The sequence below is a fragment of the Pseudorca crassidens genome, chromosome 14 (assembly GCF_039906515.1).
Source record: "Pseudorca crassidens isolate mPseCra1 chromosome 14, mPseCra1.hap1, whole genome shotgun sequence".
Lineage (NCBI taxonomy): Eukaryota > Metazoa > Chordata > Mammalia > Artiodactyla > Delphinidae > Pseudorca > Pseudorca crassidens.
Genome location: NC_090309.1, coordinates 85,182,165 through 85,197,599, shown reverse-complemented (window position 1 = coordinate 85,197,599; position 15,435 = coordinate 85,182,165). Strand labels below are relative to the sequence as shown.

General features: G+C 56.5%; 1 protein-coding gene and 1 long non-coding RNA gene across 10 annotated transcripts in view; one reads left to right on the top strand and one right to left on the bottom strand.

Annotated features, from left to right (window-relative positions):
- The window catches only part of LOC137205488 (uncharacterized), a 73,676-nt gene that overhangs the window by 11,023 nt on the left and 47,218 nt on the right, over positions 1–15,435 (bottom strand). The window contains exon 3 of one of the 9 annotated variants that reach the window (XR_010934178.1): positions 1,133–1,937. The exons of 3 other annotated variants lie outside the window; for them this stretch is intronic. This is a non-coding gene — a long non-coding RNA (uncharacterized lncRNA). Of the gene's footprint in view, positions 1–1,132; positions 1,938–4,926; positions 7,777–7,881; positions 7,906–8,450; positions 11,963–15,435 lie in introns of those variants that run through there. 5 more of the 9 variants (XR_010934171.1, XR_010934173.1, XR_010934167.1 and 2 more) reach the window with 5 other exon arrangements.
- Positions 15,065–15,435, top strand: part of TAF1B (TATA-box binding protein associated factor, RNA polymerase I subunit B) — a 107,050-nt gene continuing 106,679 nt past the window's right edge. The window contains exon 1 of the mRNA XM_067703736.1: positions 15,065–15,073. The gene's annotated coding sequence lies outside the window, so the exon portion shown is untranslated. The remainder of the gene's footprint in view (positions 15,074–15,435) is intronic.

Here is a 15,435-nt window from a genome sequence, read left to right as displayed (position 1 = left end):
AGAGCCATCGACTACAGGAGGGAGGGAGGGCGGGCGTCTGAGGGTCTGGGCTGGGAGGCAGACTCCTGGGGTCCAGTGGGAGTCTGAGGTGATCCGGGATGGCAGGACCAGCTGCCCGCGTGGCAGGCCTGGGCACGAAACGATGAGCTTGTTAGCTGGTCTCCGGCTGGCTGCACAAAGCCAGACCATGGGGCCTCTGTCCCTGCCTCAGGGCCATGCACCCCTGGCCCTCTTCCCTCACCGGCAGTTGTGCCGAGTCCACAGATGAGGCAAAGCCCACAGGGAGAGCAGAGCAGGGACCTGGCAGTGAGAGGTAATAACTGGCTTTGGGAAAACAGCCGTGCAGGGGGGGACATGGACAGACGGAAGTGGTCAGAGTCTGACAGGTCCCATATCCGTCCCCTGGGCCACCACTTGTGAGCTTGGGCGAAGTCACTTCACCGCTCTGATGGTCTGATGGTCTCAAGGGCCAAGCGAGCTCTCAGTCCTCGGGCTGGACCCTCCGCTGACCAGCCGGTGCCCCACATGCACACCAGGCGCTCTGCCCGTGCTTCCAGAAGGGGCCATCCACCCCATATCTAGGTGGGGAAAGTGGGCTCCCGCCTGGCCGGAGAGTGGGTAGAGGCTGGCCTTGTCACCGGAGGGACCAGAGCTCGGATCCTGCCTCTGCCACTCTGCCACGTGTCTTCAGGAAAGCCACGGACCTCTCTGAGCTTCTACCACCAAGTGCCTTTCCGTCCTTCCTCCCCACCCCCAGAGGCTCAACCGGGATCGCAGGGCAGTGGGTCCGGTGCTCGGCAGGGTCTGAGGCTGGACACCTTGTAATTCTCGGGCCTCTCAGCTTCTGCCAGGTGAGCCCTGTGAGGCCCCCTGACCCCAGGGCCCTGGGGGAGGGGGAGGTGCAGGCGCCCATGTCTGAGGGGAGGAGGGGCTTGCAGACGGCAGCGCAAAGCCAGGGCAGGGGGTGGGAGCCCTCTGCTTCCCCAACCTGGGCCGAGGTTTCCCGTCTGAGGATGGTGGGGCTGGACTCCCTAATGCCGACAGCCTGGGGCCAGGGCGCCCCTTCATCACCCAGAGAGGGTGTGGGGCGAAGATGGCACGGCGGCAAGCAGCTTCAGATAGGGCAGTTGTGAGAAACCCAGTGGAAACCCACAGAAGAAGGGCTGGCTCTGGGCTCAGAGCCCTGCGGAGGCGGGAGGGGTGCAGGTTGTGGGAGGAGGGGCAGTGCCCACTGCACCCACTGGCATCTATTGGGATTTCTGTGGAAATGTTTGCTCGGGCAGACATGGAAACTCAATGTCTTCTCCGCCAAGCTGAGTCTCTTGGTGGGAGAACAATCTCAGGGATGCCAGGGATGGCAAACTTAGGGGTCTTCCCAGGGCCAGGCCATAAGGCAACCCGCAACCCTCCCCCACGGGCAAGGGAGTCACATCCCTTCAAACACTCACTCGCTCATTCATTCAACAAACACCAGCCGGTCTACATCAGGCACCGTGCTGGGGTTGTGGAAATTCATCCAACACGGTACCTGAACTCAAGAAGGCCACAGTCTGGTGGGGAGACAGGTGTGTAAATGAGGACGATTCGGCGGGTAAGGGCTTTCACAGGGAAGTGGGAGAATGCTGTGGAAGCGCTGAGGGAGGATGGGAGGGCTTCCTGGAGGAGGTGACATTTTTGCTGTCCTGGGGCAGGGAGGGCACCCCAGGCAGAGGGAACAGCAAGTGCAAAGGCAGAGAGAACAGGCACGGCACCTGCAAGAAGAGTCATCTCGGGAGGTTCCTGAGGGCCTCACTCACACCCAAGGCGAGGCCGTGTGCTGCAGTAGTCAGTGCGGGAACCAGGCTGCCTGCCCTTGAACTCCAGCTGCGCCACTTCCAAGCTGGGTAATATCCGGCAAGGCACTTCACTACTCGGTGCCCAATTTCCTCATCTGTAACCTGGAGATGGTAACATTATCCACCTTAGAGGGTTGTTGTAGGATAAATAAGTTGGATGTATAAACCACTGTGCAGGGCTGGCCCGTACTATTATTATTAATAGTAGCTCTTCCCCTTCCCACCCACCTGAGCTGCTCAGGGAAGGTCTGATCGTGAAGGCCAAGGATACAGGACGAAGAGAGATGAAGGGAACAGACAGGCCTGCTCTGGCCGGTCTTGGGCTCCCCCCGGCAGGCTCCTCCAGCACCTGGGAAACCCAGCCCCCTGCCGGCCCCTGACCCATCCTACAGAAGAGAACACCGAGGTCCTTGGAGGGTAAATGACTTGCCAGGACACTCAGCAAATTCGTGACAGTGTGCTGGTGGGGTTAATGTGCGTGAAATGAAAGGCTGACCTGAATAAATAATTTATTTCTGGATTTTAATAATTTAAAAGCCTTCATTTCGTTGGTGTCTCATCAAAAATAGAAACTTTCTTCTTTTTCATTCTAGATTTTTTTTTTAAAGTAGCACACGTAGCAGGAGCCAGAGCAAGGGCCTTTGAAGGGTTCTGTGGGAGCCGCCCCCCGGACAGGCCAGAAACCCCGAGCACCCCCACCTGTCCTCGGATCTGCTGCATGAGGGGACAGGACCTGCTGGGAGAGCTGGGCCAGAGCCCCGGGGCCCTGGGCGACGGCCAGAGCCCCATCCCCCAAGTCCTCTCCTTCCTCGTGGGCACACGGGGGTCATGACACCTCCTCTCGGAGCTGTTGAGAGAATTCAGCGAGTCTGCGTCCTCGGTGGTCCCGTGTCCGTGTCCAGACCTGACACACAGTGGGCCCACAACCTACAGAAATGTTTGTCCCTCTGGGACAGGCCTTAGAGAAAAGGCAGGAACCAGGTGGCTGAGAGGCACAGAGGGAGGGAGCACAGGGTGAGGGGAGGCCTACTCTCCTCTTGGGGGATCTCGGGGCTTCTCGAGTCTCCACCTGTGCCCTAAAACTCGAGCATTCGGGGGCTCTCCCCGCCCCACGACAGCCCCCACCTTGTTCCTCTGTTACCTCACAAAGCACAGCTCCCCCAGGACCAGCGTCTTGCAGGGAAGCCAGCCAAGGTGATGTCTCAGAATACGGCCCTCCGCACAGGCCCAGGCAGCCCTGCAGAGGCTCTCAGCTACCGGCATTGTGCATTTTCCCTACTCATCCAACGACCGTTCACGTCTGGTCCCCTCCCTGAAGCTCACCCAAAAGCGTACCCACAGCTCAAGGTCTCCTCCCAAACCAGAACCCACCCGCATCTGGTCCTGGCTCCTTCTGCCACCCTACAACCCAGAGCCCGTCCTTAGCATCTGCATCTCCGAAGGGCTTCATGCCCTGAGCCTTTGTCCGGCCCTGAACCATCACGCTGTTCAGAGCCTTAATCCCTCTGCTTGTTCCCCTGCTGGGACCTTGTCACAATAACCCCTAACACAGCAGCCCCCTGGGGAGCTCAGCAGTCTTCAAAGTGCTTTCTATCAAATTAACCCCCCTGACCCCAAACAATCCTAGCAGGTGAATGGTATTTATTATTAAGTAACCTGCACGAGGCCACTAGGCTAGTAAGTGGCAAAACCAGGGTGGAAATCTAGGTCTGCGTCGCCACCTGGAACCCCGCACCCTTCCCCCCCTCCCTGCCTCGTCTGTCCTGTTGGATCTGGACAGCCTGGGGAAGGGGGATTACCGCGCTTTGTAGGCAGGGAGGCCTAGCAAAGGGAAGTAATGAGCCCAGAGTTCTAGAACAAAGGCTGTGGCCTCCACGAGGGCTTGCTGTTTGTCCACCAGGGGCCAGAGTTGTGGTCCCCCTGCATCTACCCTGAGAATCCGCTGCTGGTGCAGTCAGCCTGGCCCCAAGAAGCTGCTGTCCCTACCTGAGAATGCCCCCATGCCCAGCGCCAGCTAGGCTAGCTTCTCTGGGTTAAAGAAATCTCTCCCGGAAATGAGGTCAGGTTGTAAGTTCACCAGAGCTTTCCTCCCTGGGATGGGCAGTGTGGGAACCGCAGGACGGCCCCAATGACGGGGCAGTTTAGAAGGCTCCAGTGTGGTGGCCCAAACGCGGATGGGGGTTTAGATCAGAGGAGGGGAGTCATTTCTGGTGTATTTAGGGGGGCCCTTTGCCTCTTCCCTGGGGGTGGGCAGAGGGTGGCATGACAGGAGAACTCAAAAAGGGACACCCTGGCCAGGGACCCCAGCGGAATCAGAACATGACACCATTCTGACTGCAGTCTCCGGCCTCGTGGCCGCAGAGGGATGAGCTGGGATTCCAGACCAGGACACGCCACTCACTGACTCAGCGACTTTGGACCGATGACTTTCTCTCTCTCAAACCTCAGTTCCTTCATCTGAGAAAATGGAGATATTGATCCCGCCCTGCCTCTTTCACGGGGTTATTGATGATCAAAGGAGGGGTCCAATGTGAAAAGATACCTCACCTGCAGCGAGATGCACAGGAGAGTCAGCTTTGGGTGAGGTCACCAGCATCACAGGTGACAAAGGGCTGCAGTAACCATTTCGATTATAGATGGGGATGCTGAGGTCCAGGGCGGGGAAGAGGTTGTCCAGCAGGTAGGGAGAGTGTAACCAGGGCTCCCAGGCCGGCCGGCTGTCTGCCCAGGCTTGGCTAAGCTGACCCTTTTCCTGGGCCCAGGGGGAGCCCACTTCGCACGGCAGAGGTGGCCCTGAGCCCACAACCTGGGAGAAAGGCCCTTTCAGCGAGGTGTTTGGGGACATGTCTTGCTGTCAGTTGATTGACAAGGACAGGCCAGACTCAGCACCAATGTCCTAATGACAGTGCCACCAGCAGGGGTGGAGGATTGCTTCTAGCTCCCGAGAAGTCTGGCAGGCTTTTGGCTGGATCTTGTAAGGCCTCCCTCCTCACCCCAGAGGCCAGTTCCACACTCCTATCCCCCAGGCCTTGGCCAAAGAAGTCTCCTCAGCTGGCTGTCCTCACCTACTCCCCTGCCTGGGGACGTCCCACCCACCCTCCATTGCCCATGGCCCCCTGCTCCAGGAAGCCTCCCTCGATTGCCCAGTGAGAACTAATTGTGCCCTTCTCTCCCTCCTCACGAAGCATGGAGCAGTATGAAGGGTTAGACCCAGCTCTGGAAACCTGGCTTCATCTCCCAGGTCACGACTTACTAATAATGAAACCGTGGGCAAGTCACTTGGCCTCTCTGGGCCTGCTTCCTTATCTATAAATGAAGGATAATAACACCTATTCCCAGGGTTGCTGCAGGAGGGGGGTTAAATTCATACATTGAAGAAATGCTTTCAAGCACCTATTAAGTGCCAGGCTTGATTTTAGATGTGTGGATGCAGTGGCGAATAAGACAAAGTCTTCATGGAATTAAAATTCTAGTGGGGGAGAAAGAGAGTGAACAGATGAACAAAGGCATAAATAATAACAGAGCAGGATAGGGGCATAGAAAGTCATCCAAGGGGGTGGGGTGCACTCTTTCAGACACGGTAGGCACTTAATAAATTGTGGATGGATGGATGGATGGAACAATGGATCAATGAATGGATAGATGGACGGATGGATGCATGGAAGGATAGATGGATGAATGGACAGTTGAATGGAAGGATGGATGAATGGATGGATAGATGAATGGATGAATGGATGGATAGATGGACGGATGGATGCATGTGTACACGCATGCTGGATCATGTCTCCCCCACTTTTCATAACCAACAGTGACCATGGTTGTGGCCCATTTCATCTCCAACTCAGAGCAGCTCCCCAAACCCCAAGGCTGACCAAGGAGGGACCAGGAGGGCCATGTGGATTAGAGGTAGGCCTGGCTTCCCTCCCACACCGCCTCCTTCTCTTGATACCATCTCAGAGCAGCCTCCACTTGCAGAGAGACTCGTGCACACGAGGGCCAGGGAGGCCTGGCCGGCAGAGACGGCCACGCACGGCCCTGAAAAGAGCCACTAGAAACTGATAGCAAGAGTCCCAGACGCGGTGCCAACAGCTTTCCCTGTTTCCCTGACTGGGCCTCACAGCAACCTGGCACGGGGGCCTCATCTACTGGATTTGATGCCGAGAGGCTGGCTGAGGGGGAGAAGAATAAAGACCAGCTCATGGCACTGTGGGCCCTGGGCCAGCAGGTCTATCCAAGTCCCCGATCCAGGCTTCTCGTTTCTGCGGCCCTGCCACTAGCACCCCTCACCTGTCCCCCATAATCCCTGTCACCCAAATCCACAGGCCACTCTGCTTGTCTCCCGTGTCCTCAGGCCTCCCGTCAACTCCAGTGGTTATGGATGCCACTGGGTGACTCCAGCTCGTGGCTTAAGACAAGGTGCGACCCCACCCCAGAAGCTTGTCTCTGGAGGGCTCTTCAGGGAGACCACAGCCCTGGGGGTGCTGCTCCAGCAGGTGGGCGTGAGCAGAGTGGGTGATGGGCCCTGGGTCACGAGCACCTCTCAGTTCCCCCCGAAGGTGGGGCTCTGCTCCCGCCTCAGCACTTGGGCACCCGGGGCACACGGGGGTCACACAGTCCACATTATTCCAGCTGCCTCCGGGATCTTCCCCACCTGCACAATCCCCATCTCAGCCACCTCAGAGGAAGGTAAAGGCCCCCCAGAGACAGAAACAAACAGCCTTTCCTCAATTCCCAGGAGAAGCCATGGGCCAGGGGTTGGCAGGAACTGCAAGGGCTGATTCAGGAGAGCATATGAATCAGAGAATTTTAGAGCTGCCGGGTGAGAGGTTCTGTGAATCACCAGATCACACAACTGGAGAAACACGGGCATATCACGTCGTGGGATCAAGGAATCATGAATTCTCAGAATCACTGAGTCGGGGACTTCAGGACTCACTAGGATGAAGGATTTCAGGCTAAGAGAATGGCTGAGCCCATCACAGCTCGGGGAAGGTGCCTCCTTCCCGGTCTCTTCCCCAGACGTGTCCCCAGATCTCCAGTGGCCCCACCTGGCTTCCTGGCCCTTGCTGCCCCGGCCCCGTGACCTTCCCACTTGGAGCCACGGGGATCGCTCCCAACCCGCCGCTCAGAAAGGGCTCAGGTTCATTCCTGTCAATAGGATGAGTCCCCAGGCCTGAGCCTGGCTGCCGAGGCCCTTTGCGACACCTGACACACCCCATCCTATCTCCCCCTGCTCCCCCGGAGGGGCCAACAAACACACTTAGTGTGACATAAACAAAAACAGAAGACGCAGCCCTGAGCCATATCTACTGTTTATTTTGACCACAGCCACGCGGACCCAAGACGACTGGTCTTCTCATGGGGCGGTCAGGGCTCCCGGAGAGAGGGCACCACGAGGGCCATACGGAAGCCACTGGTTTCTCCAGGCTCGGCGCAGACACCGGGCAGCCTTCCTCCTGCTGCGATCCATGGCCAAGCAGCCCCAGCACATGCCCAGATTCGAGGAAGGGGATGCAGACTTCACTCCTCGATGGAAGAAATGCCAAAGGATGCCTGGCCATTGCTTCGGCACCACAGATGCAGGCTGCCCTGGGGACAGGACCTGACCTCCTGGCCGCTGGGGACTGAGCACTCTCGCCCTGGGACTCAGACGGGGGGATCTAGGCACCCAGGCAGCGCGTCACTACACACTGTCGTGCTGGGAAATCCTCCAGTAATTCCGGTCCGTTTCCACTTGCTCCATCAGAGCCCGCGGACATCACTGTAGATCTTAGGCCCCCGAGAACTGATGCGAGAACTCTTGTCAAGGTCCCAGTTCCCAGAAGGGGCTTGAGGAATCAGCCATCATTGCTGCTGAAGCATTGCATGTACGAACCACCTCAGAGAAGCACACGGGATCCCAGAGTTCCGGGCAGGATTCTCCATCCATCAGGGCTCTTGGCTGCAAAACAGAGATCAATTCTGACCGCCTGCAGCAAACAAGGGCTTTTGTTTTGGTTTTGGTTTTGCTTTTCGTTTTGTTGCTGTTACTTTTTTAAGGACATTGCAGGCTCACAGAATAGATAGGAAGCTACAAGTCAGAGGCAGAAATCAAATGAGCCACAGTGAGATCAGCCAAAGGCAGTGGTGACCACCTAGGCAGACCCGCTGCTGTCAGACCACCTAGGCACACCTGCTGCTGTCAGACCACCTAGGCACACCCGCTGCTGTCAGACCACCTAGGCACACCCGCTGCTGTCACACCACCTAGGCATACCTGCTGCTGTCACACCACCTAGGCACACCTGCTGCTGTCACACCACCTAGGCACACCTGCTGCTGTCACACCACCTAGGCACACCTGCTGCTGTCACACCACCTAGGCACACCTGTTGCTGTCACACCACCTAGGCATACCTGCTGCTGTCACACCACCTAGGCACACCTGCTGCTGTCACACCACCTAGGCACAGCCGCTGCTGTCACACCACCTAGGCACACCTGCTGCTGTCAGACCACCTAGGCACACCTGCTATTGTCAGACCACCTAGGCAGACCCGCTGCTGTCACACCACCTAGGCAGACCTGCTGCTGTCACACCACCTAGGCACACCTGCTGCTGTCACACCACCTAGGCACACCTGCTGCTGTCACACCACCTAGGCACACCCGCTGCTGTCAGACCACCTAGGCACACCTGCTGCTGTCACACCACCTAGGCACACCCGCTGCTGTCAGACCACCTAGGCACACCCGCTGCTGTCAGACCACCTAGGCACACCCGCTGCTGTCAGACCACCTAGGCACACCCGCTGCTGTCACACCACCTAGGCACACCTGCTGCTGTCACAGCCTGCGTCTCCGGCTCTGGGCCCCAGCACGGTTACCTCCACCACTGATGACACAGTCACGGTCTGGACCACAACGCGAGCCCTGCAGTCGGGGGCAGAAGAGGGGGAACTCTGTCTCCCTGCTCCCATAGCGGGAGGCAGGCAGGAAGTGGGGACCACTCTACATGAAAGGGGGACTCTTGATGGAAAGCCCAAACAGGACCTCTGTCTAGTACTGGAACCCAACTCAACTATGGAAATGGCTCCTCAGCTACTGGTTCTGGAAGAAAGAGCAGAATTTCTCCAGGACAAGCATGGGGAAGGTGTTCTGAGCAGGACAACCCGTGGAAACTGGTGAGCGTGAGCCCCTCCAGACAGTCCAAATGGAGGGTTCGATGGGATCTGAAGTGTGGCTCTGGAGTAACCTCAGCCCGACTCTCTGCACCCATCCCTCCCCTGTAGCACATCTCCTCTTAGCTCAGAGCAAGGCTGCCTGCAGGGGGGATGCTGCCTGAGTTGCATCCTGCAAGTCATGGAAAAGACAACCACGCACATGAGATCACTCTGGTGGGGGGGCGGGGAGGCAGTACAGCGAACAGGTGAGCGTTTTAGTAAAACGAGGAACCCAGCTGGTAGCCTGGGTGACCAGGAGCAAGCGCCGTCCTTGGTCCACAGCGGGGTCCACAGCTCTCCCCAGGGGTGCAGACCATGATGGCGGTTGGAAATCTACTTTCCTGCCTATTTTAATATGTGTCCCCCATGAAGGGGTCTTTGTGGTTCATCACATGTCCCCAACCACAGAAAGCATCCCTGCTGCCGGCAGATCAAAATGGGGTCCCTGTTTCAGGAGGAAGAAACACCCATCATCAGAGACAGGGAGTCAAGCCAGGGAGGATGCCGTGCAGACGGACCTTGTTGAGCTAACTCTCCTCCTGTAGCCTCTCCAGATGTTTTCGTTCCTTTTCCACAGTTTCCTTTCTTCATCCAACCTCGTATATGAGCTTAGGTTCTGCCACGTCTCTGGGCCTTCATTTTTCCTGTAGGGCCCCCATGTACAGGTAAAACTCTGCATGCTTTTCTCCTGTTAATCTGTCTTAGGTCAGTTGAATCCTCAGCCCCAGCTGGAGACCTAAGAGGGGAGAGGTCAAGCCTTCCCCCTCCCTCCTGGGGGTGCAGCCAGATGCCAGGGGCGCATACGGAGCCTGTGGAAGTCCAGGAGGGGCCTTGGGAGCAGAATGGACCTCGGATCCTGACTGAGGGGAGACGGAACAGACACAAAGCTCCGGCCCCAGGTGTCGTGCAGGCCGAGTGGGGACAGATGACCAGTTCACCAGCCCCTCCCTGCCCACCTCACTCAGTCCGTCCCCTGCCCAAACCCTAGAGATTCCAGGTCTCCAGCCCGTGGCGGACAGTTGGGAGACAAGGGAAGGGAGAGTTGGGAGCAAGAGAATGGGGTTCCCAGAAGATGACTCAGGATCTAGCCCCCAGAATGTGCCCCATCTCTAATAAAGGCCACGAACAAGCCTGTGCCCATCCCGTGGGATGGCAGCACCTACACGGCGTTGCTGTCAGCAAGCCAGACCTGCAGTAACGCCAAACCCCTAAAAGGCAACCAGGACTCCAGCCAAGTCCAAGCCCTGCATCGCCAATAAATTACACAGACTCTGGGCAATCAGCTCTCCTGGAGAGGCTTTCCTTTTCTCCTCTGGACGGTGAGGTCCGGTGGGTTTTCCTACTGACCTGTAACATCCCATGTTTAGGATGTCAGGCTAATACTGCTGTTAAAAATAACCTCTTCAAACGGCAAGGTTCTCCCCGTTAAGTCCTTATAGAGTATAAAAAGAAAACCAGCCAAGCGAGCACGGAAATCCTGTTTTTAGGACAAATTTCCTTTGGGTTATAAGTAAGCAGATCTTAGCGGAAAGGAGCCCCGAGGCCGGGTCTACGAGGCCCAACTGCTTTGCCCCTTCACCTGGCCACACACATGTCTGGTATAAAGGATGTGACAGGCCCGGGGGGGAGGCAATATTTCTGTTGACAGCTGTTGCCAAGGTAACATCAGGCCAGGCTGCAAACAGGTAGAAAGAGCTGGCTCTTTTTGTAAAGCACCAGGAAGCTGATTAAATTTTCTTAGAATTACAGGTGGGGGCCGAGAAGCCTATTCTTCTTGAGCAACTCGCGGCTCAAAGCTGGACTGGAAACAAAGAGACATGGCGCTCGTACCTGTGCTGCCGTGAATTTCCCAGGGTTACCCAGGGAAATCGCTTCTCTGTTTCCCCACCTGAGACGTGAAGGGTTAAATCCGTGGAAAAGCTCCGGGGCTTCAGGGCGCCCCTCAGTAGACACCCTGGGCAGGAGCCCACTCTCATCGGTTTTTTCCCCAGAATATAGAAATGGATTTATTTTTCACGCGTCTCCATCTCGGCGTGTCCAAGTCAATTACAGGTTAAGTAATAGTGGACCTTGTGTTTCAATCAAAATGCAATACTTATCCCATCTAGCTCTAGAGGGTCCAATGAAGTGGAAATAATGTATTCGTAATGATTATATCAAAATCATCCATCTTTGAAGAACACTGTCTTAGGAAACACAATTTTATTAAACTTCAATAAGAGCAGGTGCGGTATCAATTAAACTAAAAACTATTGATCAAAATTGCTTTTAGGAGAGAAAACGGGTAAAGGTCTCTGGGCCCACGGGGCTGCTGCTGCGAATGTGGCATCACCCCTGCAAGTGAGCCGGGTCCCTCAGTCCTGGAGGCTCAGCGGCCTCCTGCCCCAGGGACCTGCTGACCCACGGCCCCGGGCCTCTGCTCCACGACTGGTGTCCGTGTCCGCCCCGCTTCTCACTAGCTGGGCTTCCCCTCAGTGGGAAGAGCTGGTGCCCACTTTTCTCTAGCTTCCTTCTCAGAAGAGATAAGACGTTTCTGTTGCAGGGAAGGAGGTTGTTCTCTCCTGTCCCCTCTCCCGTCTCCTCCTGCAGGAGGTCACTCCAGTGACTGTGAGGCTGATGTTTCCACGCACGTCGGGGAGCTTCTTCTCTGCCTCCGCGCAGTAAATTCCCCCCTCCGCGGCCTTTCTGCGAAGGTCCAGCACTGGCTCTGGGTGAGGTGCAGGCAGGATGTGAGGTCTCGGTGGCAGCTCCGGCACCTCACCGTCCAGCTGTGGGATTTCAGGCTGCAGATGTGCTCACTCACATTGGAGGCTTCTCATCTGAACTGTAAGTGCTTTGTTCATCTGCTTTTCTTCACAGAACGTCTCCTATATTCCTTGTTCTCCTCCTTCAAGCCTTTGGAAGGAGGGGAGCGTGGTGGGCCCTCTATGTGGAGGACAAAATCATCACATCTCCTGACTCAAAGCCTCCTTCTGCAGCTGGATGCCCTCCTGCCCACCAGGGACACAGGGTCCTCCTCTCTCCTCCCTCCCTCCCTCCGTCCCCGAAGGGCCCTCCTTGTTCACGCTGTGCCTCCCGCCGCTGGGCAGGGGCAGAGGACCGCAAGCCCTCATCCAAGGGGTTCACTCGTGACCCGCTTTTCACTCAGAAGAAATGCATCCAGACGGGCAGCGTGCCAACACCTCACGGACGGAGCCAATGTGTCCCTTCCAGTCCAAGCGCGCCTGACGGGGCTCCTGGGGGCTGGCCCATGGCCAGGCTCCTTCCTCCATGGGCCTGTGTCTTGAGCTCACAGCTCCACGGTTGCCCAGTCATCTCAGAACTGTGCCTCTGTGGGCGGCTCTGCCAGCCAGCGGGTCCTTCCTGGCACTGAATGGGCACCCTTAGTGCTTTAGACAGCATCTCGCCGTCCTGGTCCCTATCTGGTAGGCTCAGGCCCAGCATCCCCTCGTCCATCACCCAGACCTGCCATAAGCCACTGTCCACAGTGCCTTGACCTGTGGCTGGAGGTCCCAGTGGGCACTGGGGAGCAGGCCACGAGTCCCCGAGCGGACGGGGTGTTCACGGGTCAGACCAGGCCTGGAGGGCAAGGACAAGGGGGCCGAATGCCTGATGGAGAGCAGGGGCGGTGGCGGGGACGACGGCCAGGGCCGCCTCTGTCCTCCGTGCCCTGCACTTTGCTCCCTCCCAGCTCCTGCAGGGGCTGTGGAGGCCCAGCCCTCCACGGGCCACAAAACGTGGACAGTTTTATATCAGGCTTCTGCTGAGAATTTCATTTGAATGAATGTTTCCTCAGCTATAAAAATCAGTCACCACTGAACGGTACACTTACACATGGTTAAAATGGTAAATCACGGTTATATTTGACTACAATAAAAATGGTTTTCTGATCAAGGGCTGGATCAGATCATCTCTGAGGCCCTTTTTGGCCCCAGACTCTGTCCACTGTCATCTGAGATGTGACCGATGCACTACAGTGAGAAGACGGACTCCACGCAGGGGTGGTCTGTGCTGCTCGGGGAGACGCGCTCACCAGGGAGAAGCACAGAGAAGGTCTGAGGTTTTTGCGTGAGGAACAGGAACCCCGAGGCGCTTGGGAACCGGGCACACCTGGGCAGGACCATGTGCCTCCACAGGCCTCAGAACCAGGAGCGCCCAGAGGAGGTGACCTGTGCATCCAGGGACCAGGAGGCCCACCTGGCATCTGGCTTACCCCTAGGAAAAGGTGGGGTCACGGGCCCTTGGCTTCAGGAGGAGGGCAAAACTTATGCTGCCTCCCCAGCCCCACCTGACACTTGAACCTTGGCCGTGATATGCAAGCTGAGGAAGTGGGGGTCTGTCACAAGAGGGGAAATCCTGCCCCACCCTGACACCCCCTGGATGGCTCTGCTGTCTCCAGAGGGGAGAAGAGGGGACCAGTGGGAAATAGGGGGTTTTCCCAGGCGCTTCCGTGCTGGGTCCTGCTTCTTCCTCAAAAATAAGCCACCAGATCAGCACAGCTGTGGCCAGGCCCCTAATGACCTCCAGGCCGGGGCTGGCAGAGCCTCCCTGCTAACAGTAGCTGTTAGCCGCTGTGTCAAGACAGGGTACTCTCAGTTCACCCCTGCAACAGCCCTGAGGTGCAACCATTTATCATCATTTTACAAAAGCAGTGGCATAGGCACAGAGAGGGTTATCTAGCAGCCCAAGGTCACACAGCTGGGGAGTGGCAGAGCCAGGACTCAAAACTCCAAAAGTCTGGTCAAATCTGCTGCCCCAGATGTTGCCTTTTCCTCCCTCAGAGCCAGGAAAGCAGTGAGCACTTGATAGTTTTACTTGGGCAAGTCACCTCTCAGCCTTATGTTCTCCTCACCTGAAAAGTCAGGTAAGAGGCCCAAGACATGGAGGGGGGAGCTGCCAATCCTCTTGAGTCTAGACCCCGAGCTGGTGCAGCGTCCCTTCTGCTGTACCCTGCTGGTCAGAGCAGTCACAGGCCAGTCCAGGCTCAAGAAGAGGAGAAACAGATCCCGTCTCTCAAGGTAGGTATACCTGTCTCCATTTCACAGATTCATCAACTGAGGGTCAGAGAGGTCAAGCACCCAGGGTCACAGAACTTGTGACATGGAACCGAGATCCACACCCGGGACTGTAGCCTGGTCTGTCTGATCTAAAGTCTGGACTCTTCTGCTGGCCTCAGTGTGTGCTGGGGCAGAGCTGATGGGTCAGGACTGACGGCCAACTTCACCACCTGACCCGGCGGTTCCCCCGCCCGAGCTGCAGCCTCACCTGAGTTACTTTAAGATCACGGATTCCCTGACCCTGCTCCCAGGGTTCGGCTTTAATTGGTCTGAAGTGGAGCCTGGACGCTGGGAACTTTTTAAGCGCCCAGGTGGTTTTCATGGAAGCCAAGGGCTGGGGACACTGTTTCAACCAAACAGGTTCCCTCCCTGCCTGTAGCCTGTGTGTGGGACCCTCCCCTGGACCCTCCTTCCCTGACCCTGAGCATCTCATGCCAGTCCTGCCCCTGTCCCTCCCTCCAACCCCCCCTCCAAGTCAGAGGGACTGTCACCAGGTCAGCAGGTTTCCCAGACAGAGGAGAGATGTTCGGTCCCTATGCAGTTAGGGGCTGGAATGAGCGGCCCCCAGCAGAGCAAGTCTAGGCCCAGCTCTGCTGATGGGCCAGGGATTTAAATCCCAGCTCTGTCACTTACTAGTTGAGGCATCTTTGATGTACAGAGTGTGATCTCTACTTCACAGAGGGTTTTCAAGGCTCTGAAGAGGGAATAACTGTGAAAAGGCTTTGCAAAGAAGTGCACAGAAAACTACAAAACACCGTTTGAAGAAATTAAAGCCCTAAATAAATGGAAAGATATCCCTTGTTTGTGGATCAGAAGATTTAACATCATTAAGGTTTAAAATTGTCAATATTGCTAACACTATGTAAATTGACCTATAGATTCAGTGCAACATTAGGCTTAAAAACACTCTCACAGCCAGGGAATCAGAAGGCTGCTGGACATCCAATGTAAGATGCACATTTTTTGTTGTTGTTGTTGGTGGGAATGTAAGTTGGTGCAGCCATTATGGAAAACAGTATGGAGGTTCCTCAAGAAAACTAAAAATAGAGTTGCCATATGGTCCAGCAATCCCACTCCTGGGCATGTATCCAGAGAAAACTATAATTCAGAAGGATATGGGGCTTCCCTGGTGGCGCAGTGGTTAAGGATCTGCCAATGCAGGGGACACGGGTTTGATCCCTGGTCCAGGAAGATCCCACATGCCGCAGAGCAACTAAGCCTGTGCACCACAACTACTGAGCCTGCGCTCTAGAGCCCAAGAGCCACAACTACTGAAGCCCACGTGCCACAAGTACTGAAGCCCGCACACCTACAGCCTGTGCTCCGCAACGAGAAGCCACC